Source organism: Cebus imitator, unplaced genomic scaffold (genome assembly GCF_001604975.1).
Source record: "Cebus imitator isolate Cc_AM_T3 unplaced genomic scaffold, Cebus_imitator-1.0 Scaffold441, whole genome shotgun sequence".
Classification (NCBI taxonomy): domain Eukaryota; kingdom Metazoa; phylum Chordata; class Mammalia; order Primates; family Cebidae; genus Cebus; species Cebus imitator.
Genome location: NW_016107756.1, coordinates 518,230 through 540,787, shown reverse-complemented (window position 1 = coordinate 540,787; position 22,558 = coordinate 518,230). Strand labels below are relative to the sequence as shown.

At 59.8% G+C, this 22,558-nt stretch overlaps 1 protein-coding gene across 4 annotated transcripts in view; it reads right to left on the bottom strand.

Annotated features, from left to right (window-relative positions):
- The window catches only part of KCNJ12 (potassium inwardly rectifying channel subfamily J member 12), a 43,124-nt gene extending 21,350 nt beyond the window's left edge, over positions 1 to 21,774 (bottom strand). For all 4 annotated transcript variants that reach the window (XM_037732108.1, XM_037732109.1, XM_017510574.1 and 1 more), the window contains exon 1: positions 21,570 to 21,774. The gene's annotated coding sequence lies outside the window, so the exon portion shown is untranslated. The remainder of the gene's footprint in view (positions 1 to 21,569) is intronic.
- Positions 21,775 to 22,558: the final 784 nt, after the last annotated feature.

The window sequence follows — 22,558 nt, the reverse complement described above, 5'->3', positions numbered from 1 at the left end:
TCTCTTGACAACCCCAAGAGACATGGCTGGGGACTCTCCTTGCCCGAAGAGGAAGCAATAGGCTAAGAGAGGGAACCCAGAGCCCCAGGGCCACACGGTCGTGCAGCATATGGAGGCCAGGTGTCCTGGAAAGGGCTCATACACCCAGGCTCTGGGGTGCAAGGCTAGAAGCAGGTGGGGGGGGCTACCAGCTGTGCTCTGTGGGGGCTGAAGATGAATGTGTCCCCCTGCCACCTCCAGCCTCCTGTGGGGCGGCACAAATTCTTGCTTCTTAGGGTGGATCTCAGCTCCTGCCCCTCCTCCACCCCTAAGGCACAACTTTATGGATTCATCCTGGCCTCAGTTTCCACATCTTTGGAATGGGCCTAATCATACTGCCTCCCTGGCCCAGCAGACGTTCGTCTGTGCACAGGGCCCAGAACGGGTCCAGCACTCCACACAGTACACAATACGTGCAGCACACGCCCGCTTTCGCCACCACGGCGCTGCAGGCAACATGTCTCACGTGTACACGGATACACGGCCTGGGGCAAGGGCATGTGCTACTGTAGTCCTTTCCCCAGAAACAGATCTTCAGTCAAGGATTTGGGAGGAGGGAGCTTACTTGGGAGGTAACACCAGGAAGCACCGGGAAGGGAGGGCGGACATGAGATGGGGACAGGACAGCAGCCAAAAACAGTTGCACAGACGGGCAGGTCACTGCTGAGAATCCCTGGGCTCCGGCCTCCTGGGCATAGAATGTGCCCCAGAGTTATTCCCAGCAAGGAAGTCCCTTGGAGGGATGGCCCCTCATGCTGTGGACAGTGGGGGCCATAGAGGTCTGGCCTGGTGTCAGGACGTCACCAGCCACAGGGGCTGCCAGGCAGGGGAGGACACGCTCATTCCCTCAGTGGCACATGCAGGAGGCTCCAGTGGCCAGAGGAGGTGCTGGGCAGGGCCTCGGTGCCAGAGAAGTGTGGGATGCCACCGGGGAGCTCCTGCGTGGGCACGCATGGGTGTATACCGTCCACCTGCGGGTGCTCCCAGCATGCACACGCTCGGCCTGCGTCCTTCCCCAAACGATGAATCCATGCCCACATTCGCGTGGGGCTGTACACCCTGGGGTCCCCGTGAGTCTGCGTACACATATGTACACAGGCATGGACACACACACACATGTCCAGGGCTATGTGCCTCGCCCAGTCCTGGCAGTGGCCGCAGGGTGGCAGGAATGGACTGGTCACCTTGGCAACGGGGCAGGAGTGGCTAAGTCTGGGACAGCCTTGGTTCAAAGGCAAAAAACAAAACAAAACCACGGAGCACGAAGAGGCTGAAAGAAGAAAAGGGGAAGGGAGGGGTGGGGGAGGGGGCGAGTCTCAGCCCCAAGGCTCTGCTCCTGGTCCACCTGCTAATCCTTGCTGCGCGCTGTGTCAGCCCCAGCTGAGGGCTGCTGGGGGAGCTGGAGGGGGCGGTGCAGAGTGTGAGGCCCCACGTCAGGCCCAGCTGGCTGAGTCCTTGGGCTTGGGGTCCTTTCCCAGAGTCATGGAGCTTCCAAGGCAGGCACCCCAGACATCAGGCACTCTGCAAACCGGTGGACTCGGCCACACCCTCGCAAAGTCATCCTCTCTGAACAATTAACGCGCTAATTGCACACACTGCCCGTGGCCAGTGCATTAGCCCAGCTCGAACGATGATTTATTCAGGAGCTCCCATCTCCTTCCCGTCCCCAGGCCAGCTCATCAGCCTCTGCCGGGCGGGGAGGACGACCCACAGACGCTTCCCTAGCCTTGTTCGAAAACATCGCGTGCTATTTATATTTCATCAGACAAGAGTGCACGGGGATGAAGCCGCCGGTGATCCGCTCCCCGCAGGCAGCCGGGCGCTGGAGCCCCACTCGGCAGCGACCTCAGGGATGAGCAGCTGAGGCCTCCTGCGTTCTTTGGGGTGGCTCTTGCTCGACAGCCTGCGGCAGGCGCTGTGTTCGCAGCCACGGGGACGTTACCTTGACTGCCTCACTGCGCCCTGAGAAAGCTCTGCAGGGAAGAGTCTGCTCGTATCCCCATTGGGCAGATGAGGAGACTGAGCTCCCGAGAGCGAAGCTTCTTACCCAAGGCCAAACAGACTGTAAGAGGCAGAGCCGGGGAACAAGCCCATGACTTTACTGCCAGTCATCCGGCCTCCCAAATGCGGTCCCCGAGCATCCCTGTGAAAATCTGTTTTACAGATGTGGAAGCTGAGGCCCAGAGAGCTAAAGAGATTTACTCAGGGTCACACAGCTAGGATCTTGATGGACAGCGTGCTCCAATCTGTGCCCTGGGAGACCCCCTTGAATTATGACCCCGGCCAGACCCTCCCAAACACCTGCGTGCATCCAGGAAGCCTCCCTGGGAGGCTCTGCGAAGTCCATCCCAATGGCTCCCTGAGGCCACAGCCACGGTGCCCAGAACGTGATGCCCAGCCCCACCCCCAGATGCTGAGTGGACGCCCAGCTTGGCCGGCTCTGGTGACTCCAGGGGTCCAGGGGTTAGGACAGTGGCCACTGTGAAGAGCCTTCGAATCACATCCTCTTGTCATCCTCACGGAGGAGTGGCCCCTCAACACAACTGGGATGGCCCTCCTCATCCACACGAGGATGATGCCCACCCCCAGGCATCCCATAACCACTGGCTCCTGAGACCAGCGGGAACTGAGCTGGCTAGAACCCCGGCCAGGCACGGGCATGTCTCTCTGAGCCTCGGTGTCCTCATCTGTAAGATGGGCACTGACAGCCCCTTGGAGGACTGGGATGGGCATGCCAGGACTTGTCTCCCAGCACAGGTCTGTGCTCAGTAAGCACCAGGTAAGTAGAAGCTGTGATTGTCATCCATGCCACCTGCAAAGTGGGAGGCAGGGCTTTGCAGTCAGCTGGCTCTGTGACTCCCTGGCTGTGTCACCTCAGATTCCTGGCTGCCCCTCTCTGAGCCTCAGTTTCCCTACCTGTTAGCTGAGGATGTCTCAAGGTTGTAGGGGGAACAAGGAGTCCAGGTAAGTGTAGCACTCAGCTCTAGCCTCAGCAAGCTCTCGAGAGCCCAGCCTGCCCCTCACACCCACTCCAACCCCAAGGCCAGGGCAGCTGGCACCTTGGAGTGACCCCTGGCCCCTAACTGCTCCCAAGGGCCCAGGGCAGCCACCATAACAAGACTGGCAGAGACCCAGGTACAGCAGGGCTGTGACCTAGCCAAGAAGTCTGAGGACCTCCTGGGCTGGCTGCAGAGGCTCAGAGCCCAGGGAGGGCAGGCCATGCTGAGCCACACAGCCGGGCAGGCAGGGCAGGCAGGCCATGCTCTGGAAACGGCCCTGCCCACCAAGTGGGGGGCTCCAGCCACTCCTCTGCCTCAGCTGGACCCCAAATACTCTTCCCCTCTCCCCAGGCCAGTGCACAAGGTCTGCCTACCTCTGCCACCCAGTCGTGGTAAGACCTTGGGCAGGTCATTTCACCTCTGGCATCAGTTTCCCCATCTGTAACATGGGGGCAATATGATGTCATTGTCATGAGGATGAATGAGTTCCTAAAGAGCTCAGAGCCAGGCTTGGCATCGAGAAATATTCTATCTCTATCCCTGTTATCATGGCATCCTTTCTTTCTTTCTTTCTTTCTTTCCTTCTTTTCTTTAAGACAGTCTCACTGGAGTGCAGTGGTGCGATCTTGGCTCACTGCAAGCTCCGCATCCTAGGTTCAAGCGACACTCGTGCCTCAGCCTCCTATAGGCAGGTGCCACCATGCCGGCTAATTTTTGTATTTTTAGTAGAGATGAGGTTTTGCCATGTCAGCCAGGCTGGTCTCGATCCCCTGGCCTCAAGTGATCCTCCCGCTTTGGCCTCCCAAAGTGCTGGGATTACAGGATTGAGTCACTGTGCCCTGTGTTCTGGTTTTTTTCAAAAAAAAGACAAGATCTTGCCCTGTCACCCAGCCTGGAGTGCAGTGGCTCAATCAGAGCTCACCGTAGCCTTGAACTCCTGGGCTCAGGTGATCCTCCCTCCTCAGCCTCCTGGGTAGCTAGGACTACAGGTATGTTCCAGCACACCCAGCCAATGTTTCATTTGTGTAGAGATGGGGTCCCACTATATTGCCCAGGCTGGTCTTAAACTTCTGGCCTCAAGGAATCCTCCCAAAGTGCTGGGATTGCAGGTGTGAGCCACCTTGCCCAGACATCATCATCAACGTCTCTGTGCCAGGCACTGGGTTAAAGCAGGAAGCGGCCCACGGAGCCGACGTGGTCATGGTCTCTGTCCAGGCCTGCCAGCTTCGGGGGTCCCTTAGTACTTCCAGGGACTCCTCGGCTGTGGCCCCAGCAGGGCTTGGAAAGAATTTCTGGAAATAAAATGAACAATTTCTAATGGTTTACCCCTGGCAACACCGAACTCCCAGCAGTTCCCACCTCCAACATCTGAGGCCACACTGGTCACCTCCCAGGGTGCCCATGCCAGGGTTTCTCTCTGCCACAGCCCTGACCACACCAGCAGTCACTGTCTTCACCCTGCCCGCCCTCGGCCTCATGTTGAGCCTCCAGTCCTGATTCATCTCCAGAACCACTGCGTCACCCAGACAGGGCAGGCACAGAGCAGAGGCCCTGTGTCTGTTCCAGAACCTCAACAGTCATCTACAATGAGAGCTTGGGTTTATTGAGCACTTACTATGTGTCAGGCTTAGCCCCCGAGTACCATACAATCATGCCTCGATGAACGAGGGGAGCACCTGCTGAGAAATGTGCCATCAGGCAATGTCATCACTGAGCTAACATCACAGACAGACTTACACACAGGTAGACGGTACCACCTACTGCACACCCAGGCCATGTGACGGGGCCTGCTACTCCTCAGCTGCAGGCCTGTACAGCATGTACAGGCAACCAAAACACAATGGTGAGCATGCATGTGTCTAAACACAGTTAAACGTTGAAAAGGTACAGCAAAAATATAGTATGAAAGATTAAAAGTGGTACACCTGTATGGGGCAGCCCCTTCTGGACACACTCGCCATCCGTCATTGACTGAAATGTCATCAGTCCAATGTGATGAGACCCCCAAGATAGATATTATAATCTTACAGATGAGTGCACTGAGGCCCAGGGAGCTGGCCTTCACACACTGGAGGCTTCAGGTCGACCACTGCCTAGACCAAACCCTTGGTACTCCAAGCTGGGTGGGGTGTAAGGGGCCAGCGCTAGAGACCAGCAGCGCCCCGAGTGGCAGCCTTGGCCCCAAGCTTAGAGAGGCCATGAGCTCCACGGCCCTGGGAGGATGCTAAGCCTCAGGCCACCAGCCAGGTGTTTGCCCTACTGCTCAGGGTGGAGGCCTGGGGGCATGGGGCTGGTGTCAGACACACGGGATTGAATTGTGCCTTCCAGGTCCCTGTGGCTTCATCTATAAAATGGGCCATGAGGGGACAAAATGAGACAATCCCAGCACCTGGCACGGAACAGGTACTCAGCTCAGCAAGTGTGGAACCACAAGGTGGAGGTCCCAGGGCCCAGGGTCTGCGGGCGTGCTGCCCTCAGGCCTCCACCCTCTGCTGGCAGCTCTACACGAATGGGGGTCTGAGGCTCCCAGAGGGGCGTTACAGGGCTAGCCCGATAGATGGCCAGCAGGCAGCGCTAGCCTCGTGGGCAAGAGCAAAAACATTCCAGGGGCAGAGGGGAGGCCGCACGCAGAGGCCAGGGGCCGTAGAGGCTCTAACAGTGACACAGGGTGTGCAGGTCAGCCCAGGGGACAGCCGGCCTCCAGGGACAGACTCAGACTGTTTGAGGGCCTGAAGCGAGGCCTCCAAGGACTGCCCCATCAGCCAGACCCAGACCCCTCTACCGTGGCTTGAGAAAGCACCGTGGGCCCCAGAAGATTCCCTCCACCTCTCTGAGCCTTAGTGTCCCCATCTGCAAAACGGGGACAAGTACTGGCACTTTCCAGCACAGAAAGCGATGAGTCAGCCCCCGAAACTCCTCAGCAGCACAAGCTTCTGACAAACGTCCTTTCCAACAGGGGAGGGCAGGGGAGAGTCAGTACGGTGGTCGTGCAGGGAGGCACATGGAGGTACAATTCCAGTCCAGGCCTGGGAGCTGCCTCAGCCCCTCCCCAGAAAGTCGGGGGCTGGGCAAGAAGGGCAGAAGTTAAGGACTCCACCTGTGCCCAGACCCAGTGACACTGTCCACATCTTCCTGCCCTGGCCTCCCCGCCCCCCACCACCCCTGCATCTCCACACACACCCCACCTGCCGCCTATGAAATTCAGACACAGCTACATGGCCTGTGCCTGCAGTCACACCGTTAAGGTTGCCCCGACCGCGTCCCCAACACCCACCCTCAGGCCTTCCACTTATCTCCACCATCCACCTCCGTCTACACTGCCCAGTGCTATGGCCATCACCATGGACCGCAACCGTCTGACATTTAGACAACCCGTCTACACAGCCAGTCTCAGGCCTCATTCTCTGAACCCACTTCAGTGGGGGGCAGTCCATGAAGCCCCACTTCGGGGGGGGACAGTCCATGAAGCCCCCCTCCCTAAAGAACCAACACTCCCAGGCCAAGGGAGCCAGGTGGCTTGGCACCCCCACAAGGCCAGTGCTGGGTGCAGCCCTGGTGGGGCTCCTGCCGGTCCTAAGTGCCAACAAGATGATTAACAAGTGGGCACTAGCTGGGCTCCTGCCCCCCACCTTAAGCAGCTGCAGCCTGGTGGGGCCAGAGGCAGAGGGGCCCTGTGTCCCTGTCTGCCTTTGCTTGCTGCTGCGGCAGCCAAACCCATCCTTCCCTGGGGGCCCAGCCCATTGGACTGGGTTCTCTGAGCAAACACAGCCGGCTTCCATGACCTACAAGTGAGCACGTGCTGAGCGCCTGCGGTGTGCTAGGTACTCCGGGAAGCCTGCTCAGCTAGGCCCAGTGGTGCTGTGTGCAAGGGTAAGGCAGCCTCTTACTCCCACTGGCGCCTGGGGCACAAAGGCTCAGGAAGGCTCTGCCGGAGCCTGGACCTCCTCCCACGAAGTCATCGCAGCTTGGGAGAGAGGGAAGGAAGTTGTCCAGGAGCCCGCAGGTCCCGCCGCCACACTCAGCGTAAGTCACGCTGTTCCACCTCAACCACAGCCCTAGGAGGCAAGACAGGGATTCCTGCGGCCACTTTCAGATGAGGAGCCCCGGCCCGGAGCCTGCAGCCATGCAATGCCCCACAGCTGGGAGGCCACCTTGCCAGACATGACCCCATGCTTGGCCCTCCCACCCACTGGCCAAGGCAGGACTAGTGGCAGGGGAGGTCCTCAGCCTGTCCCCTTTCCAATGACAAGGAGACTGGAGTGGGGGGGCCACAGGCTCAGGGAAGGTGGGAGCCCCGTTCTGGCCATGTAGGATCCAGCTGCCCACAGACCCCAGGGTAGATGTCACCTGGGCAGGTAGGGGAAGGAAGCCCTGGGCTAGACCTGAACCTGGGGCTGGAGGAGGCCAGGTGTGCAGGGGAGGGAGTATGCTCCGGAGAAGAGGCGGAGGAGGAGGAGGAGCAGGGCTGGGCAGGGCGCCGAAAGGCAGGTGCCCCCAGAGGGCGCAGGTTCAGACAAACCAGGTGACTGGTGACCTGTTCTAAACATTGCTGAGGCATCGCAGGGGGCGGCCATGAGGAGAAGCTGGGGAGCAGCGGAACAGCCTTGTGGGGCGGTCTGTGGTCCTGGGGCACAGCAATAACTCGGGCTGGGGGGCTCCAGGGAGGGTGCACCAGAGTCAGAGGCTCCTCCAAAGGTAACAGCCCCTCCAGAGTTTGGCAGAGCTGCTGCAGGCCCAGCCACTCCATTGCTAGGAATATGGAGAGACCTGGAACCAGGCATCTAGGGGATCCTGTGTCCCATAGTCCATGGCAGCACCGTTCACAGGTGCCAAAGGCCGAGCAGCCCAGTGTCCACCACGGACAAATGGGCAGGCAGAATGGGTGTCCATCCACACCAGGTCTGCCTCAGCCATGACAAGGAAGGCAGTGCTGACACACAGCACACCAGGGCGGAGCCTGGAGATGGGGAAGCCAGCCACAGAAAGCTGCCGGTGCTAGGCCCCATGCACAGACGACGTCCAGATTAGGAAGATCCACAGCCGCGGTAAGTGGTTTAGTGGCTGCCAGGGGATGGGGCAGGGACAGGGCTTCCTTTCTGGGTAGGGGAAAGGTTTTGGAGCTAGACAGAGGTGGTGGGTACACAACATTATGAATGCACTGAATACCACTGAATTGTTCACTTTTAAGCGGTTAATTTCATCTTATGAATTTCACCTCCAAGAAGATAAAAAGTTGGGAAGTAGACATACAAAGGAGATTTGCAACCAACTTCGACCTGACGGAGCCAAGCCCAGCTCCTCCCCGCAGCTCAGCAGAGCCACAGCCAAACCCTGGACCAGGGAGCGGGAAGAAATGCTTATTGTTATAAGAAAGAAAGAAGGAGGGAAGGAAAGAAAGAAAACCAGACATGCTTCTGCAGCCTCCAGACCCTGCAATCGCTCCCCTCCCCGCCCCCATGCCCCTGCCCCTTGATCAGTCTCTGTCCACCTCGGGCCACGGGCCCCTCTTCCCTCGGATGTCCTCCCAGCTCCCGCACTGACTCCGTGCGGGTCTGGGCCCCTTCTCCGGAAGCGAGTCTCCTTCCCATGGAGTCTACGGGCAGTTGTCCACTGGCAAAGAAACTCCATGGGGCAGGACTTTGTTCAGTGCCCTGGAGTGTCCTGGGGCCTGGGAGCAGTGCCCGTCCCGGGGGGCCCTCTGTCATCACCTTCCAAAGAATTCATTCTCAACTAGGGTGTAGTGCAGGTCCAGCGGAGGGAGGGCACCTCTAGACAGCAATAGTCTTCGGTAGGCAAGAGGGGTGGGCCCTGTGGGTGAGGGGTGGCTGTCCACCACGGGGAGGGAGCTGTGATGGGCATGAGTGGAAATTCTCTTCTTTAATTTTCTCAGTGAAAAAGGTGGTTACCCTGCTGGTGGAGAGCCAGGGACCCTCAAGGGGAAAAGCCGGGCACCGGGCAGGAGTGGGGGCCTGGGGGCTGGGCCCAAGAAAGAGAAAGTGGGTTCTGGAAGGAAGCAGGAGGGGGGTCCGGGACCAACAACCCAGCTCAGAAGCAGGACCTCCAGTGGGGGGGGTGGCAAGGCTGACGGGCAGCCCTGAGGAGCAAGGCCATGGCTGGACTCGGGGGTTCGTGTCCTTTAAGTCTTGCTCCCCGCATGTCCCGGGCAGGGCTAGGAGGCAGGTGGCTGGGGACCTGCCTAGGGCCTGGGGATGGTTCTGAAAGGCTCTGTAAGGCCTCCCCTGGGCTGAACACTGGTCCTGGGGGACACAGGTGCCACAGCAGGCCCCAACCTGCCATGGGGCCAGAATCCAGGGCTTCTTCCCCAGGAGGCCGTCCCTGCCCCATGGCGCCCCCACCCTCTGCAGAGACCTCCACTCAGCCATGGGGATCTGAGGGCACAGCTGCTTCCCCTTCAGGACTGGGGGTCCCCAAAGTTAAGTGAGTGGGTAAGCAAGCCATCGACTCACTCCACAAGCAGTAAAGCCACCGCCACCACAACCTGCGGCGTCACACAGGGTCCACAGATCTGTGGGAAGCCTGAGCTCAGCCAGGGGACGAGGGCTCGGGACGTGGCACACACGGAGAGAGGCCATTTCACCTCTAGGGAACGGGCGAAGGGGCAGCCTCACCCTGAGAGTAGAGTCTCTGCCACCTGTGTCCCCAGCACATGGCAGTGCTCAGGCAGTGGCCACTCCTAGCTTGGTCTGGGAATAAGAAAGAGGCACCTGGACCAGCCAGGCTTTGTGGCTGAGGTCACAAGTGGGAGGCAAGACTCTGGGCAGTCCCTCCCCTTCTCCCGGCCTCTGTTTCTCCACCTGTGGATGGCAGGACTCAGACCCCGTCATCGAGAATTCTGGAACAGCCTAACGCCTGGCCAGGGAAGCTCCCTGCACAATTGCAGTTTCAATGGGGTAAATTTGGCTCCATTTCTCACAGTAGGGAAATAAGTCTCAGAGAGGTGACATGGCTTACGTCAAGTCACACAGCAGATGGGGGTGGGAGAGCAGCTCGCATCAATCCAGGTCCCCAGATCATGCCCAGCGCTGCCACTCCAAGCCAGAGACATCTCAGTGGCAAGACACCTCCCGGATCCCAGGTGCAGGATTTGCCTGCCTTCCCTCAAGGGGGAGCCCAGTGGGGCCTTCTAGAGAGAACCAAAGCTTCCCCACTGGGGTTCGAACCCGGCTTGCCCGCCGCCTCCCACTGTGGTCTCATCTCTCAAGCCCCGCTCCTTGCCTGGCTGGGACATTCTGAGAATTAAGTGAGATAACGTTCGGGAAAGCGCTGAGCACAGCGCCGGCCAAGCAGTCATTTTCGTTATTGTTTCTGGGTGCCAAGCCTCAGCACGACGTCACGCTGCTTCCTGAGAAATAAAGGCACCCGGTGACACCATGGGCTGCCGCATTCATCACCAGGCCCTCCGTATTGCTGGAGCTCCCACATTTCCGGGCAACAGTCGGGAGCCACAGGAAGGGGCCGAGGATACCCAGGCTCCCTTGGCCAAGGGGCATTACAGCAATCCCACCTACACCCACCTCCAGAGAGGCTAGGGTGCATCAAGGGGGTGGCAGGTGTGAGCCCACCCCACCCTCCCGGCGGTAGGGACTCCCACTCTCGAGCTCCATGGCCTGGAGCAGGCAGGAACGCTGGGACGGGATGGGCTGTGGCAGGTCAGCCCGATGCCCCACTAAGGCATCTGTGAAGTAAGGCCACTCCTCCCCATCCCTGGGTGAGCAGCAGAGACCCAGGAGGATGAGAAAGGGCTGGCATGTGGCCAGGACATGCCCCCCACTACCTGAGGGCTCCCCCACCAGGAAGGGTAAGGTCAGGAAAACACCCTCCCTGCAGGGGCCGGCAGCTGCCAGAAATGGAACTACAAGAGGTTTTAACTTGAAAAGCCACTGTACCTCTAAAACAAAGGAGACCCCAAGCAAAAGGATGGCAGCAGGGTTGCCATCTTCACGGCCAGGACTGGTGGCCTCAGCTGGAGGGGTGGAAGGTAAGGACCCAGCGCACACAAACTCTGCCAAGGCCACAACCCTCGGAGGGCACAACGGTGACAGCTCGAAACCACAAAGGCACAGCCCCTCAAGCAAACAGGCCATTTCCAGAACTTTCTCTTGGACAGCCAGGGCAGGAGGGCCTCAGTGTCCAGTATTACAGCAGCATTACGTCACTGACAGCTGAGGGCTGCAGGGAAACCTAAAAGTCAGTGCATCAGTGAGGCAGGTTCACTCAACAGACATCCAGCTTCCTGCGGAAATACCAGTTAGCTGTTCAAACCAGTTGCTAACAGATATAATAATAAAAGGTGTCATCTCCCATAGCCTCTGACAGGAAGGACCATTCATAGCTCCACTTCCCAGGTGAGGAAACTGAGACACAGGCAGCTGGGAAACCTCCTGAGGACGCACTGCTGGGAGCAGATCCCAAAACACCTCACCCCAGTGCTCCATGTCTCCAAAGAGTTTTCTAACACCGAACACATTCCTTTTTTTTTTTTTTTTTTGAGATGGAGTCTCGCCCTGTTACCCAGGCTGGAGTGCGGTGGCACTCCGCCTCCCGGGTTAAAGCCATTCTCCTGCCTCAGCCTCCCGAGTAGCTGGGATTACAGGCTCACACCACCACACCCGGCTAATGTTTTTGTATCTTTAGTAGAGACAGGGGGGCAGTTTCACCATGTTGACCAGATTCGTCTCGAACTCCTGACCTCGTGATCCGCCCACCTCGGCCTCCCAAAGTGCTAAGATTACAGGCAGGAACCACCGCGCACGTTTCTTAAATGAGAAGAAGGATGGTCCAGCGCAATGGCTCACGCCTGTAATCCCAGCACTTTGGGAGGCCAAGGCGGGCGGATCATGAGGTCGAGAAATCGAGACCAGCCTGGCCAACATGGTGAAACCCCCTCTCTACTAAAAATACAAAAATTAGCTGGGCGTGGTGGTGCGTGCCTGTAATCCCAGCTACCCGGGAGGCTGAGGCAGGAGAATTGCTTGAACCCGGGAGGCGGAGGTTGCAGTGAGCCGAAATAGCGCCACTGCACTCCAGCCTGGTGCCTGGTGACAGAGCGAGACTCTGTCTCAAAAAAACAAAAAGAGAAAAAGGATGCAGGGTGGTGTATGCGGGTTGGCCAGGAGTAGTGGTTGAATGGGGCCCTCTGCAAAGAGATGTCCACACAGAACCTGTGAATATGACCTTATTCGGATGAAAAGAGCCTTTGCAAGTATAATTAATAGAAGAGTTTGGATGTGAACCCGGGAGGCGGAGGTTGCAGTGAGCCGAGATCACGCCACTGCACTCCAGCCTGGCGACAGAGCGAAACTTTGTCTCAAAAAATAATAATAATTAAAAACGATTTTTTTAAATTGTAAAAACAAAAAATTTGCCAGGCATAGTGGTGCACTTCGGTAGTCCCAGCTACTCCTTGGGAGGCTAAGGCAGGAGGATCACCTGAGCCTGGGAGTTTCGGGCTGCAGTGAGCCATGAGCAACACTGTCTCAAAAGAGAAAGCACCAACGAAGAGAGCAAGAGGAAGCACAGGGAGAGGAGAACGTGGAAAGACAGAGGCAGAGACTGCAGTGAGGCCCGCAAGCTGAGGAACGCCAGGACTGCCAGGAGCCCCCAGAAGCTGGGGGAGAGCCCCAGAATGGCTTCTCTCTCTGAGGATCCACGAGGAACCAGCTCCACGAGGAAGAGCCCTGCAGACACTTCGGTGTCAGATGTCTGGCCTCCAGAACCAGGACACTGCATTTGCCTTGTTTTAGGGCACCCAGTCCGTGGGCATCCGTTACGGTGGCGGCAGCAGGAAACCGACACGGGTCCCACTGGCTTGCCGCCCTCCGATCCCTGCCTCTGCTTTCTTTCCTGGACCTGGTTGGTGGTGCCGCCAGACTCCTGCCCCAGTGCTCCGGCCACACCCCAGGTGAAATGGTAGGCATGTGGATTTGCCCAACCCACTTTCTCTGGTGTTCCCATTTCACGGGGGGGGGACACTGAGGCTCTCAGGGCTCCTGCTCCCCACCCACTGTCCTCCTAGTCTCCTCTCTATTATCTGCTTTTGAACTGGGGCATCCCCACCCAGCCGCAGCTGGTTCAGAGGCCACCAAGACCCTGATCATGAGCCCTGGAGCTGCGGGGTCAGGGCGTCCACTGTGGGATGGAGGCCAAGACCCCTGGGTGGCCCGGAGGCTGTGCCAGGGCCCAGGCCAGCCTCCACCCCGAAGAGGAGAAGAAGAGGGCAGCAGGGTCTCCTCTGTTACAAAACCACTCCCCCCGGAGGGCCTGCGCCACTCTATGGCTGCTCCTGGGGCACTGCTTCCAGCGGTCTTCAAGACTCCCAGGGCCTGGGGAGGGACCTGGCTGCTCTGGCTGGGCAGGTGCTGCTGACAGCTTGCAGCCCAGCAGGCCGAGGTAATGGCAGGGCTGAGCCTCCGGCCACACAGCAGAGTGGGGAGCAGGGAGGCCAGGAAGATGCCCTGTCCTGCCTGCAGGGTCCAAGCCCAGAGGGGAGAAGAGAACGGATGCCCAGACATGGGACTGGACTGTCTGCCCATTTCATAAACAGGGAAACTGAGGTTTATAAAAGAAGGGGACCAGGGATCAGTATGTGATCCCCACAGACACTGACACAGATGCTGAGAGTGACCACAGACTGGTCACTCTCCCAATTGGTGTATCAGATCCTTTCTAATAAGGGGACCTGGTGGAGCAAGGTGGGACCCTCCTGATGCGTCTCAGGCCAGGTTCCGAGGAATGACAAAGCGGGGACAAGCACTGATGTGGAAGCTTAGAGACAGGTCAAAGTGACATTCCCCACACAGAGGCCTGCTCAGCCTGAAGACAGTAAAGGAGCAGGTGACCCTGCTTCCAGGAAGTCAAGGCTAAGGGAACAGGAGAGGCAAGGATCCCAGCTGGAGCAGCAGTGAGAGCCCCTCGGAGCTCCGTGTCTAGTCTGCCCTGCATGGGAGCCAGGTTCGCCCAGAGGTCCCAAAGCCCTGTGGGACTTGACTGCAGCCGGGGCTGGGCTGTGACTCCCAAGTCCCCCAGACCCTCTGAGCTCTGGGGATGGAGGCAGGAGATCTGGATTATCCCAACTGCCAGAGGGATCCGAGGAAGGAGGCACCCAGGCAAGGACTCAGCGCCTCTCCTGGTTCCTAAAGCACCAATTCTGCAATTCCAGGATCTGTCTCAACGCAGCTAAGACGACAAGGAAAAGAACCCATGACTCACGGACTTCGGTGGCTCTGTGCATTCAGACACCACAAAGATCCTACGGTCCCAAGACTCAGCCCTCAATCCATGCCCAGGAAGACAGGCTGAGACCCCGGGTCCAGTCGGCATGGGCACCACACATCAGCACGCATGGTGCAGGGGACGCCATGACAGGTATGCAGCGATCCCACGTGAATGAAAAAGCAAAGGCAACTTCGATGTTAGCACGTTTCTATGCCTCCGTTTACATATTCACATCTGCATAAGCTCTGAGAAACCCAGAAGGCTCTCCAGTGATGGTCATGGCAAGGACATGAAGCTTGGGGGTGGGGGAGGCAGGGGGTGAGGAGGAGAGATTCACTTTTCCCCTTACAATTGTTTATCACTTTACTGTGAGTGCATAACACTCTCAGAATTAAAAACTGTCATAGTCAACAAAACATGACAACGTCTGTGATGCCTCATGTGTTTCTTGTCTATTTCATCCTGCCCCACCCACTGAGATGTCAGCACCCCAGGAAGGGGTCTGGTGCAGGCCACGTCCCCAGCCACCTGCTGAGCTCAGGAATGAGGCCAAAATCCTACATCCTCAGAGCCCACCACACAAATACCTGACAAGTCAGGACCTCTAGGATTCTCTAGGAAGGGAAGGGAGGGGATGGAAAGAAAGGGGCACCCAGGGGACAGGTTGGGGGTGGCTTGTGAATGGGGATCCCCAGGGCCAAACAGGTGGCTGTGACCCCTGAGTTTGCCCCCCCAGCCCCTATTTCCTCAAGACCCAAAACTGTCGGAAGCCCCACTTTTGAGCACCCCCAACCTGCCCCAGATCCCAGCACCCCTGCAGCCCCAGCTGTCCATCTGCCTCTGCCCTCCCTGTGATCATGCCAGGACCCGCCCCCTCTGGGCCACGCCCAGCTCCCCTGGGCCCTCCCTGGCCTCAGTGCCCCAGGCCTGAATGGAAGCCTGGCTTGGCCTGGAACCAGGAGCCCTGAGGCAGAGGGTCGGGGCGGGGGCGGCTCGGCTGCTGCCACACAGAACGCCAGCTGCTGGCAGCGATTTATTTTTGCTTTAAGTGCTGGAGAATTGCAGGCCTGGAGCCGCCAGCTCGGGCCGGCTGCAGCTGGAGCAATTGGGGCGGGCAGGGGCGAGGACACATCTCCGGCCACCAGGCTACTCCATCCCCTGTGACCTCTCCTGCCCCCAGCCTTTCAGCCTCTCTGTCATACACACCCCAGTCTTCACACGCTCCCTCCTTCCGGGCCCCTCCCCTGCCAAGTTCCCAAACAGCTGCCTGGAAGCTTCAGGGACAGAGGGTCTGTGGCCTCAAGGCTGCGCCCCAGGCTTCCACTGGGAACCGTGTGACCTCGGGCTGTGGGGACCCTCTCAGGCCTCAGGATGCCGGCTCCCATGATGAAGGTGTCCTGTTGCACCCTCCTGTACACCGTCTGGGGTGGGGGCAGGCAGGCAGGGCTGCGAAGGATCCCTGCTGCTGGTCCTCGTTACCTGGTGTCCTTTTCTGCCCCTACTCCCCAGGTGAGCCACAGGAGACAAGGCCCCGTCCCGGCACCCCTGGTCCTGGCACACCTGGTCTGGGTACACCTGGCCGACAGGGAACACCTGGCTGAGGCCCAGGTCCAGAACCTGTCTGCTCCCCACAAATGGAGCCACCAGCCCCGTCTTTTCTGAGGCAACATGGACTTCCAGGGGAGGAGGGCCAGGCCGTGCTCAGGCAAGCAGAGAGCATTCCAGTCTCTACAGTTCAGAGGTGATCGCCGCTGCTCACTAAAGCCACGGGAGTTGACCACTGCAAATTGTAAACATTTTTAAAAATTTTAAAACCTGAGTGTCATGTTCAAAAAAAAGACTGGAAAGGCGAGGTGAAATGCACTGACATGAAACTCAATGACCATTGGGAGTCTAGAATGTTTAACCGGGCAAGAAACAGAAACACTGTCCCCTCCCTGCCAGTCCCCCTCCACAGCCGCCCCCTCCAGAAGTGTGTACCCAAGGCAGGAGAAAGGCGTCAGCCACCAGCTGAGAGATGGCAGTCCCACGCCTCAGGCCTCAGTTTGCTGGGATCTACCACGGGAATGGCCTGTGATCCTGGGAAGGAATGGGATGCGGACACCCTGAGCTGCAGCAGGCCAAGTGCCAGGGGACACAGCAGGGCTTGGAGCTTGAAGCAGCAATGTTACAGACATCAAGCCCTCCACCCGGATCGGGGGCCTGAATGAAGCCCCAACTCCCTCCCGCTCACCCAGGCAGATGGCAGGCCAAAGGCTCAGAGACAAGCACCACGGTTCTAGGACGATGACGTGACCTTTCCAGGACTCAGTTTTCTCATCTGCAGAATCGGCTGACAATGCCAGCTAACATTGCTACCAAGCACTCACTACATGTCAGGCACCACGCATGGCTGAAGCAGCCCATTCACTCCCTGTGTGTACTGGGTGCCTGCCATCTCCTGCCTACCGCTTAGGTGCTGGGGACACAGCTGTGGTAGAGCAGGTCCAAAAATAGGAGCTCCTGTTCCAAGGGAGAGATGGACGATAAACGAGACAGGCAAATAAAGGACACTGTGGCAGAGGCGCAAAGTTCTACAGAGGAAAATAAAGCAGGAAAAGGACCATGGGGGAAAGGGAGGCTGCAGCGCCCTGCTGGGCAGTAAGGGGAGGCCTAATAAAGAGGGTGGCATCTGGGCAAGACATAAAGGTACTGAGGGAGGGGCCGTGCAGAGATCTGGGGAAGAGCATTCCAGGCAGAGACCGCAGCACGTGCAAAGGCCCTGAGGTAAGAGCGGGCCTGCTCTGTTGGAGGCACATCGAGGCAGGCAGCAGGGTGGCCCCAGGGAGGGAGCAAGAGTCCTGGGAGGGAGGCCAGACTGCACAGGGCCCTGAGGGCCCCGGGGAGGAGTTTGGTGGGAATCAACGGAGGGCCCTGACACCCAGAGTGCACCAGACACATAGTAGGTGCTCAAGGAACAACACCTGGAGTGGCTCTAGTGGAAGCCGCCACTCCATAATCTTTATTGCTTCTTCCCTGGCCCCTCTCCAAGCCTGAGTCCTTCAAAGAGGCCCGGCCTGCAGGTGAGGGCAGGAGAGGGAGGCTTTGGCTGCCCAAGCAGGAGGAAGGGCTCAGTCCAGGTGGGTGGGGAGTCGGGCAGGATCAGGAGGCTGTGCCCACTGACTCCAGGACAGCATTAATGCACAGCCCCAGAGGAACTACTCCCCGGGGCAGCTGAGAAGGGGGTTCCCACTCCTATTTGGCCAAGCAAATGGAGCCATGCCCAACGATGCATGGCTGAAGGCTAATTACAGGGCTGCGCGGGGGTCCCCAAGGTCCCCACAGTCTCATGCTGCCACTTCAGCAGCCGGGCAGGAAGGCGTGAGCTATGGAGCACCAGTGGTGGCAGGGGTTGGGGGACACGGAGGCTGCACCAGGAAACAGGAGGCCTGCATCGGGGCCCACTGCTGCAGCAAAGTGCTGCCCTCCCCTGGGCCTGTTTCCCACATGTCCAAGGGAAGCCTGGATGGAAATGAGTTCCCCAGGCTTCCGCTCCACAAACGCTCATACCTTCTCCTTCCCAGATCCCCCTCTCCACGTGTCCATTTCTGCTGAGACCAGCCCCTCCCCACGCCCACCTCCTAGAGGCATACTCCAAGTCTCACATTCCTGCTGCCCCATCCTGGGCACTCTCAGGAGCCTCCCGGCCCAGGCTTTCAATCCCACTTCACAGATGATGAACTGAGGCCAGGAAGAGTGACCCGATGTCGGTTGCAACCCCTGCCTCTCTTGCCCTGCCAGTCTGCCCAAGAGTCTCCTCTGAGATAGTGAGATCCCTGAGGGAAGGGGCTGGGTCTCCCCACATGCAATGTCCACTTATTAAGCACTTCTGTGTGTCTCCCCAGCGCAAAGTCACAGCTAGGAAACAGGGTCTGGGAACTCCAGCCCCAGAACTCACAGTCCCCACAGTTCTTACCAGCACAGCGAGGCCTCTGTGGCTGGAAGACAGTCCAGACATGGAATCGCGGAGCATTTACTGAGCTACTGTATGCCGGGGCTTCACGAGGTCCTAGGGATAGAACTCCCAGGAGCTGGGATGGCATGCAGGCCCCAGGCCCTGTGTGGGAGGGTGGTAAGGCAGGGAGAAAGCCAGCCTGGCAGTCAAGCGCCCCTGAGCGGCGTGTCTGTGGAATGAGGGAAGGTGCACTTCTGCCCCTGGGAAAGCATCAGGGCTCCAGGTCTGAGGCTGGCAGGCTGCTGCCTCCAGTACCTCCTGGGCCCCCAATCCCTGTCTGCACAATGGAGGTAATGCCACCCTCTACACTGGCAGGCCATTAGGAAATTAAGTCAGCTGGCTGAGGGATGGGTCCTTGGCCAGTGCCCAGTAGGGGCTCTGGTCCTGCCCTGAGCCCAGCACCTCGGAAAACCCACCTGCCTCTGCCCAGCCTCCCCACCCCACCCCTGTGGCGCCTCTGAAGCTCTGGCCAACCTGCACACGGCCCAGTTTCAGGCCAGCTCTCTTTCATCTTCAGCCTTTCCCTGCTGCCGTGTCTCTAGCACACTGCCAGTTCCTGGCACAGCCATCCTGTGGGGCTGAAGCCCTTGCCCACCGCACCTCCCATGTGGCTGGCCAAACCTCCACTCCTCCTGTCACCAGCAAGCTGCCCCCTCCCTGACTCTCCTCCATGCCAGCCCAAGGCAGGGCTCCAAGGGTAGGCCCAGGGAGGGGCAGGCGTGCCCACGGGTCTCTCACAGTAATGCCCTGGCCAGGGCCCAGCCACAGGCACCAGCTGTGCCTGTTGGAGGAAGGGCACAGCCTAGAGCTGGGCGTGGGAGCAGGGGCTGAGGGTGGCTACCGGGTGGGCACCGTGTGTACCAGTAGCCTTCTGCCTGGGGACCTGGCGAGGGCCACAGAGGTTGATGACAGTGATGATGCAGTCACTTCCGCTCCAGCTGTATGCCAAGTCCTCCGGGTGCCATGCTTGGTACTGCCAACTGTGGCCCAGGGTACTGGAGGCCTGGCTAGGCAGAGAAAACTGCCCACAGGCAGAACCGGCCCTGTGCTGCAGAGCTGCAGGTGCTGCTGCTGCAACTGCTGTGATCACTGCCATCATTGTTTTGCTGTTGCTTGGCCACTCAGTGTTACCTTGTCCTGCTTCGAGGAGACCCGGGGATGGGGACACCATGGCCCTGGGGCAGGAAGGCTGGTGGGGTAAGCCTCTCGCGTGGGGAGAGCTAGGTGAAGGCATCTGTCCAAACACAACCCACCGCAGGGTAGCTTTAGGCGAGACCCCTCCACCACCTCCCAGGCACCTCTTCCTCCCAGCGCAGTGAGGCACATTCCTGGAGGGGTCCCCTCTCGGGCAGCCTGGAAACCCTCTGGGTGTTTGACCGAGTGGCTGCAGGGGGAGTGTCCAGAGATGGACTGACAGCTCAGGTCCTGCCCCTCCCAGAGGAGGCTCCACCCCTTCGGTGCTGGGGAGGGGGGTGTCAGCCATGCCCTCCTCTGGAAGGGGTAAAAGGGGGTGATAGGGGACTTGGAGCCCCTACCTGCCAGCCCTGAGTCAACAGCCAGCATTTACAGAGTGCCTACTGTATGCCCACAGCAGCACTCTGGTGGAGAAGAGGGGTGTCCTTGCAGCCCAGCACCCTGGAGCCACCATCCTCATCCCCAGGGTGCTCGAGTGAGCCCCTTCACCCCTCACTCCCTGCTCTCTCTCAGGGGGCGTGGCACCACCAAATGGCAGGCCCCCGCGGAGTCCCCATCCTAGGGCCGCCAACCTCAGGTCCCCTGGTTGTTGGAGGCGTCACCAGAAAACTGAGGGGCAGACTTTGCTGAGAAGTCTCTTGGGGGGGTCCCCAGCAGACACTGAGGGGCTCTTCTTAGAATACGGGAAGGAGTGCCCCTCAAAAACAGCGCAAGCCTCCATAGGCGCCAAGGGCTGAGATGTACCTCTCCTCCCTGACCCTCGCCCGCCACAGGGCGGCGGTCCAGGGCGGAGCTGCGTGAGGAGGGGCCGCGGAGGTGCAGCGCCGCGGAAGGAGGCTGGGGTCCAGCCGTGCGGCCCGGGACCGGCCCTCCTCTGGCACCTCGGAGGGGGCGAAGGCTAGGCCTAAGGCTAACGCCTTCCGGGTTCGCACCTTCCAAAGGCGGCTGCCGATTTCAGCGGTGTGTGGGCGCCTCGGCGCTCTCGGAAACGGAGCCTGGGAACCGGGGTTTGGGGGCGCGGATGTGGGGGCCAGGAGGTCCCCAGCGCTTTATTGCAGGGCTGGAGCTTGAGTATAGAGGAGCAAAAAAGAAACTAGAAATGGCCACAGGCAGCGCCACACTCGGAGATGGGAACGCCCCCTGGGAAATGGGGAGGGGGAGGTCCCAGGTCCCAGCGAGTCCAGGCTGTGAGGAGGCAGAGAACCTCCCAGAACAAAACCGTCCCCAAAGAAACACTTTGACCCCCATTCCGAACACAGGTATCAAAATATTCACATGACATGTGCCCGCTGGATGAAAACGAGGCACAGACACTCGCTTGGGCCTCAACTCCCATCTTAACCCCCCAAGAGCGCCCCACCCCAGCGGCCTCTGCCCAAGAGTCCCTGATTCCCGCCCCGCTCCCCCAGGGCACTCGGAGAGGCAGTGCGCGTGCAGGGTGGACCCTGGTCCTGAAACCCTGGGAGCTTCTCAGCCAGCGGCCATCCCCTCGGAGATCAAGGCCGACTTCTAAAAGCAAAAGGGAGCCTCTGGACTTGGCTGACTCGCTGGCATGGAATCATTTCCAGAATATTTTTACTCCATTACAGCATGGGAGGTGAGAAAGAGACAAGACTCCAGGGACCCGCAGGTCTTTGGCGGGAGGCATTCTCGGGGCGGCTCATATAGCCCCGGCGCCCGCCTCTGAGCCCCACCTCGATCGCGGGGTCTCTGGGAAGGTCAAGCCTAAGACTCGTGCCTCGCGCCCGAGCGCTTCCGCACGTTCCCTCCCGAGCCCCCTCGTGCAAACCAGCCAGAGGGGGACCGAGGGCTCCTCAAAGTTTCCCGGAGCGCCCCCCAGGACGAAGGTTAGCCAGGAGCAAAGTTCCTTGTGGTGGTAGCCGGAGACATGGCAGGGAAAGAAAAGCTCACAGTCAGCATTTCCTCCGATGTCTCACCAAGGAAGGGAAAAAAATGAAAACCAGAGGAAGAAAACACCCTCCCGCTCCACCTTCCCTGTTGCTGCACCACCTCGTGCTCGCTCCAGGCCGGGCTAGTGGCGGGGGGCGGCCTGAGGGGAACTGGGGCCGGGCCCCCGGGGGACCATGCGCCCGCGGCCGCGCACTTACCTCGGTCAGTGGCCGGGGCGCGGCGCGATCGGCGTCCTCCCAGCTCCGGGCGGCCGTTCCTGGCCCCGGCAGCTGCCGCGGTGGCTGCATCGCCGCCGCTGCCGCCACCGCTTCAGGGCAGCCCCCGGGGGCGCTCCATGCCGAGGGGGCGAGTCGGTCCGCTAAGTGGATCGCCTGGGTCCAGCCACGGGTCGGGGGCGCGCGCCTGGACGGCGCCCCCGGCCGCTGGGCGCTCGCTCGGGCCGGGGCGGCTGGCGTCCGTCCCTCGGTCCGGCTGTGAGCACGGCCAGCCCACCCCCTCCCCCGCCGGCTGTTATCTGATCCCGGGCAGGGCCCGGCGCGCTCCCCTGCGCCCAGGCGCCCCGCAGCTCCTCTCAGGCTCCGACCGCACCAATCCCCCTCCCCCGGCTACTGTTCCCAGGGAGGCGGCAGCAGCGGCGGCGTGGCCGGGAGAAGACGGGTAGCGAGGAATGGAGGGCGAGGAGGCGGCGGGAGGCAGAGGCTCGGCGCGCACCCAGCTCCGCGCCTAGCTCCACCGGAGCTCAGCTCGGCAACTCCTCTAACTCTCCGCGGAGAGCACGCCAGCCCCGCGCCGCGCCGCCGCTGCACCCGCCTACCACGGCTCCGGCCTGGCCCGGAGCCCCTCCTAGTCCCGGGCCGCCCCCTACACACACACCGCCAGCCACTTGCGCACTGGGACGCGCGCGCGCGCGCGCGCAGACACACATACACACACATACACACACACACACACACACACACACACACACACACACACAGGCACGTCTTCCCGGGGACATGCGCGCACACACACATACACACACATGCAGGCACGTCCCCCGGGGGACACGCGCGCACACCCAGGTGCATGGCGAGCACATACACAGGCATAAACATACAGGCAAGGGAATCTTGAACAGGCATCCACACAGCCGGATACACAATCTCGGATGTCATATATACACATGCAAAACACATGCCCATACATG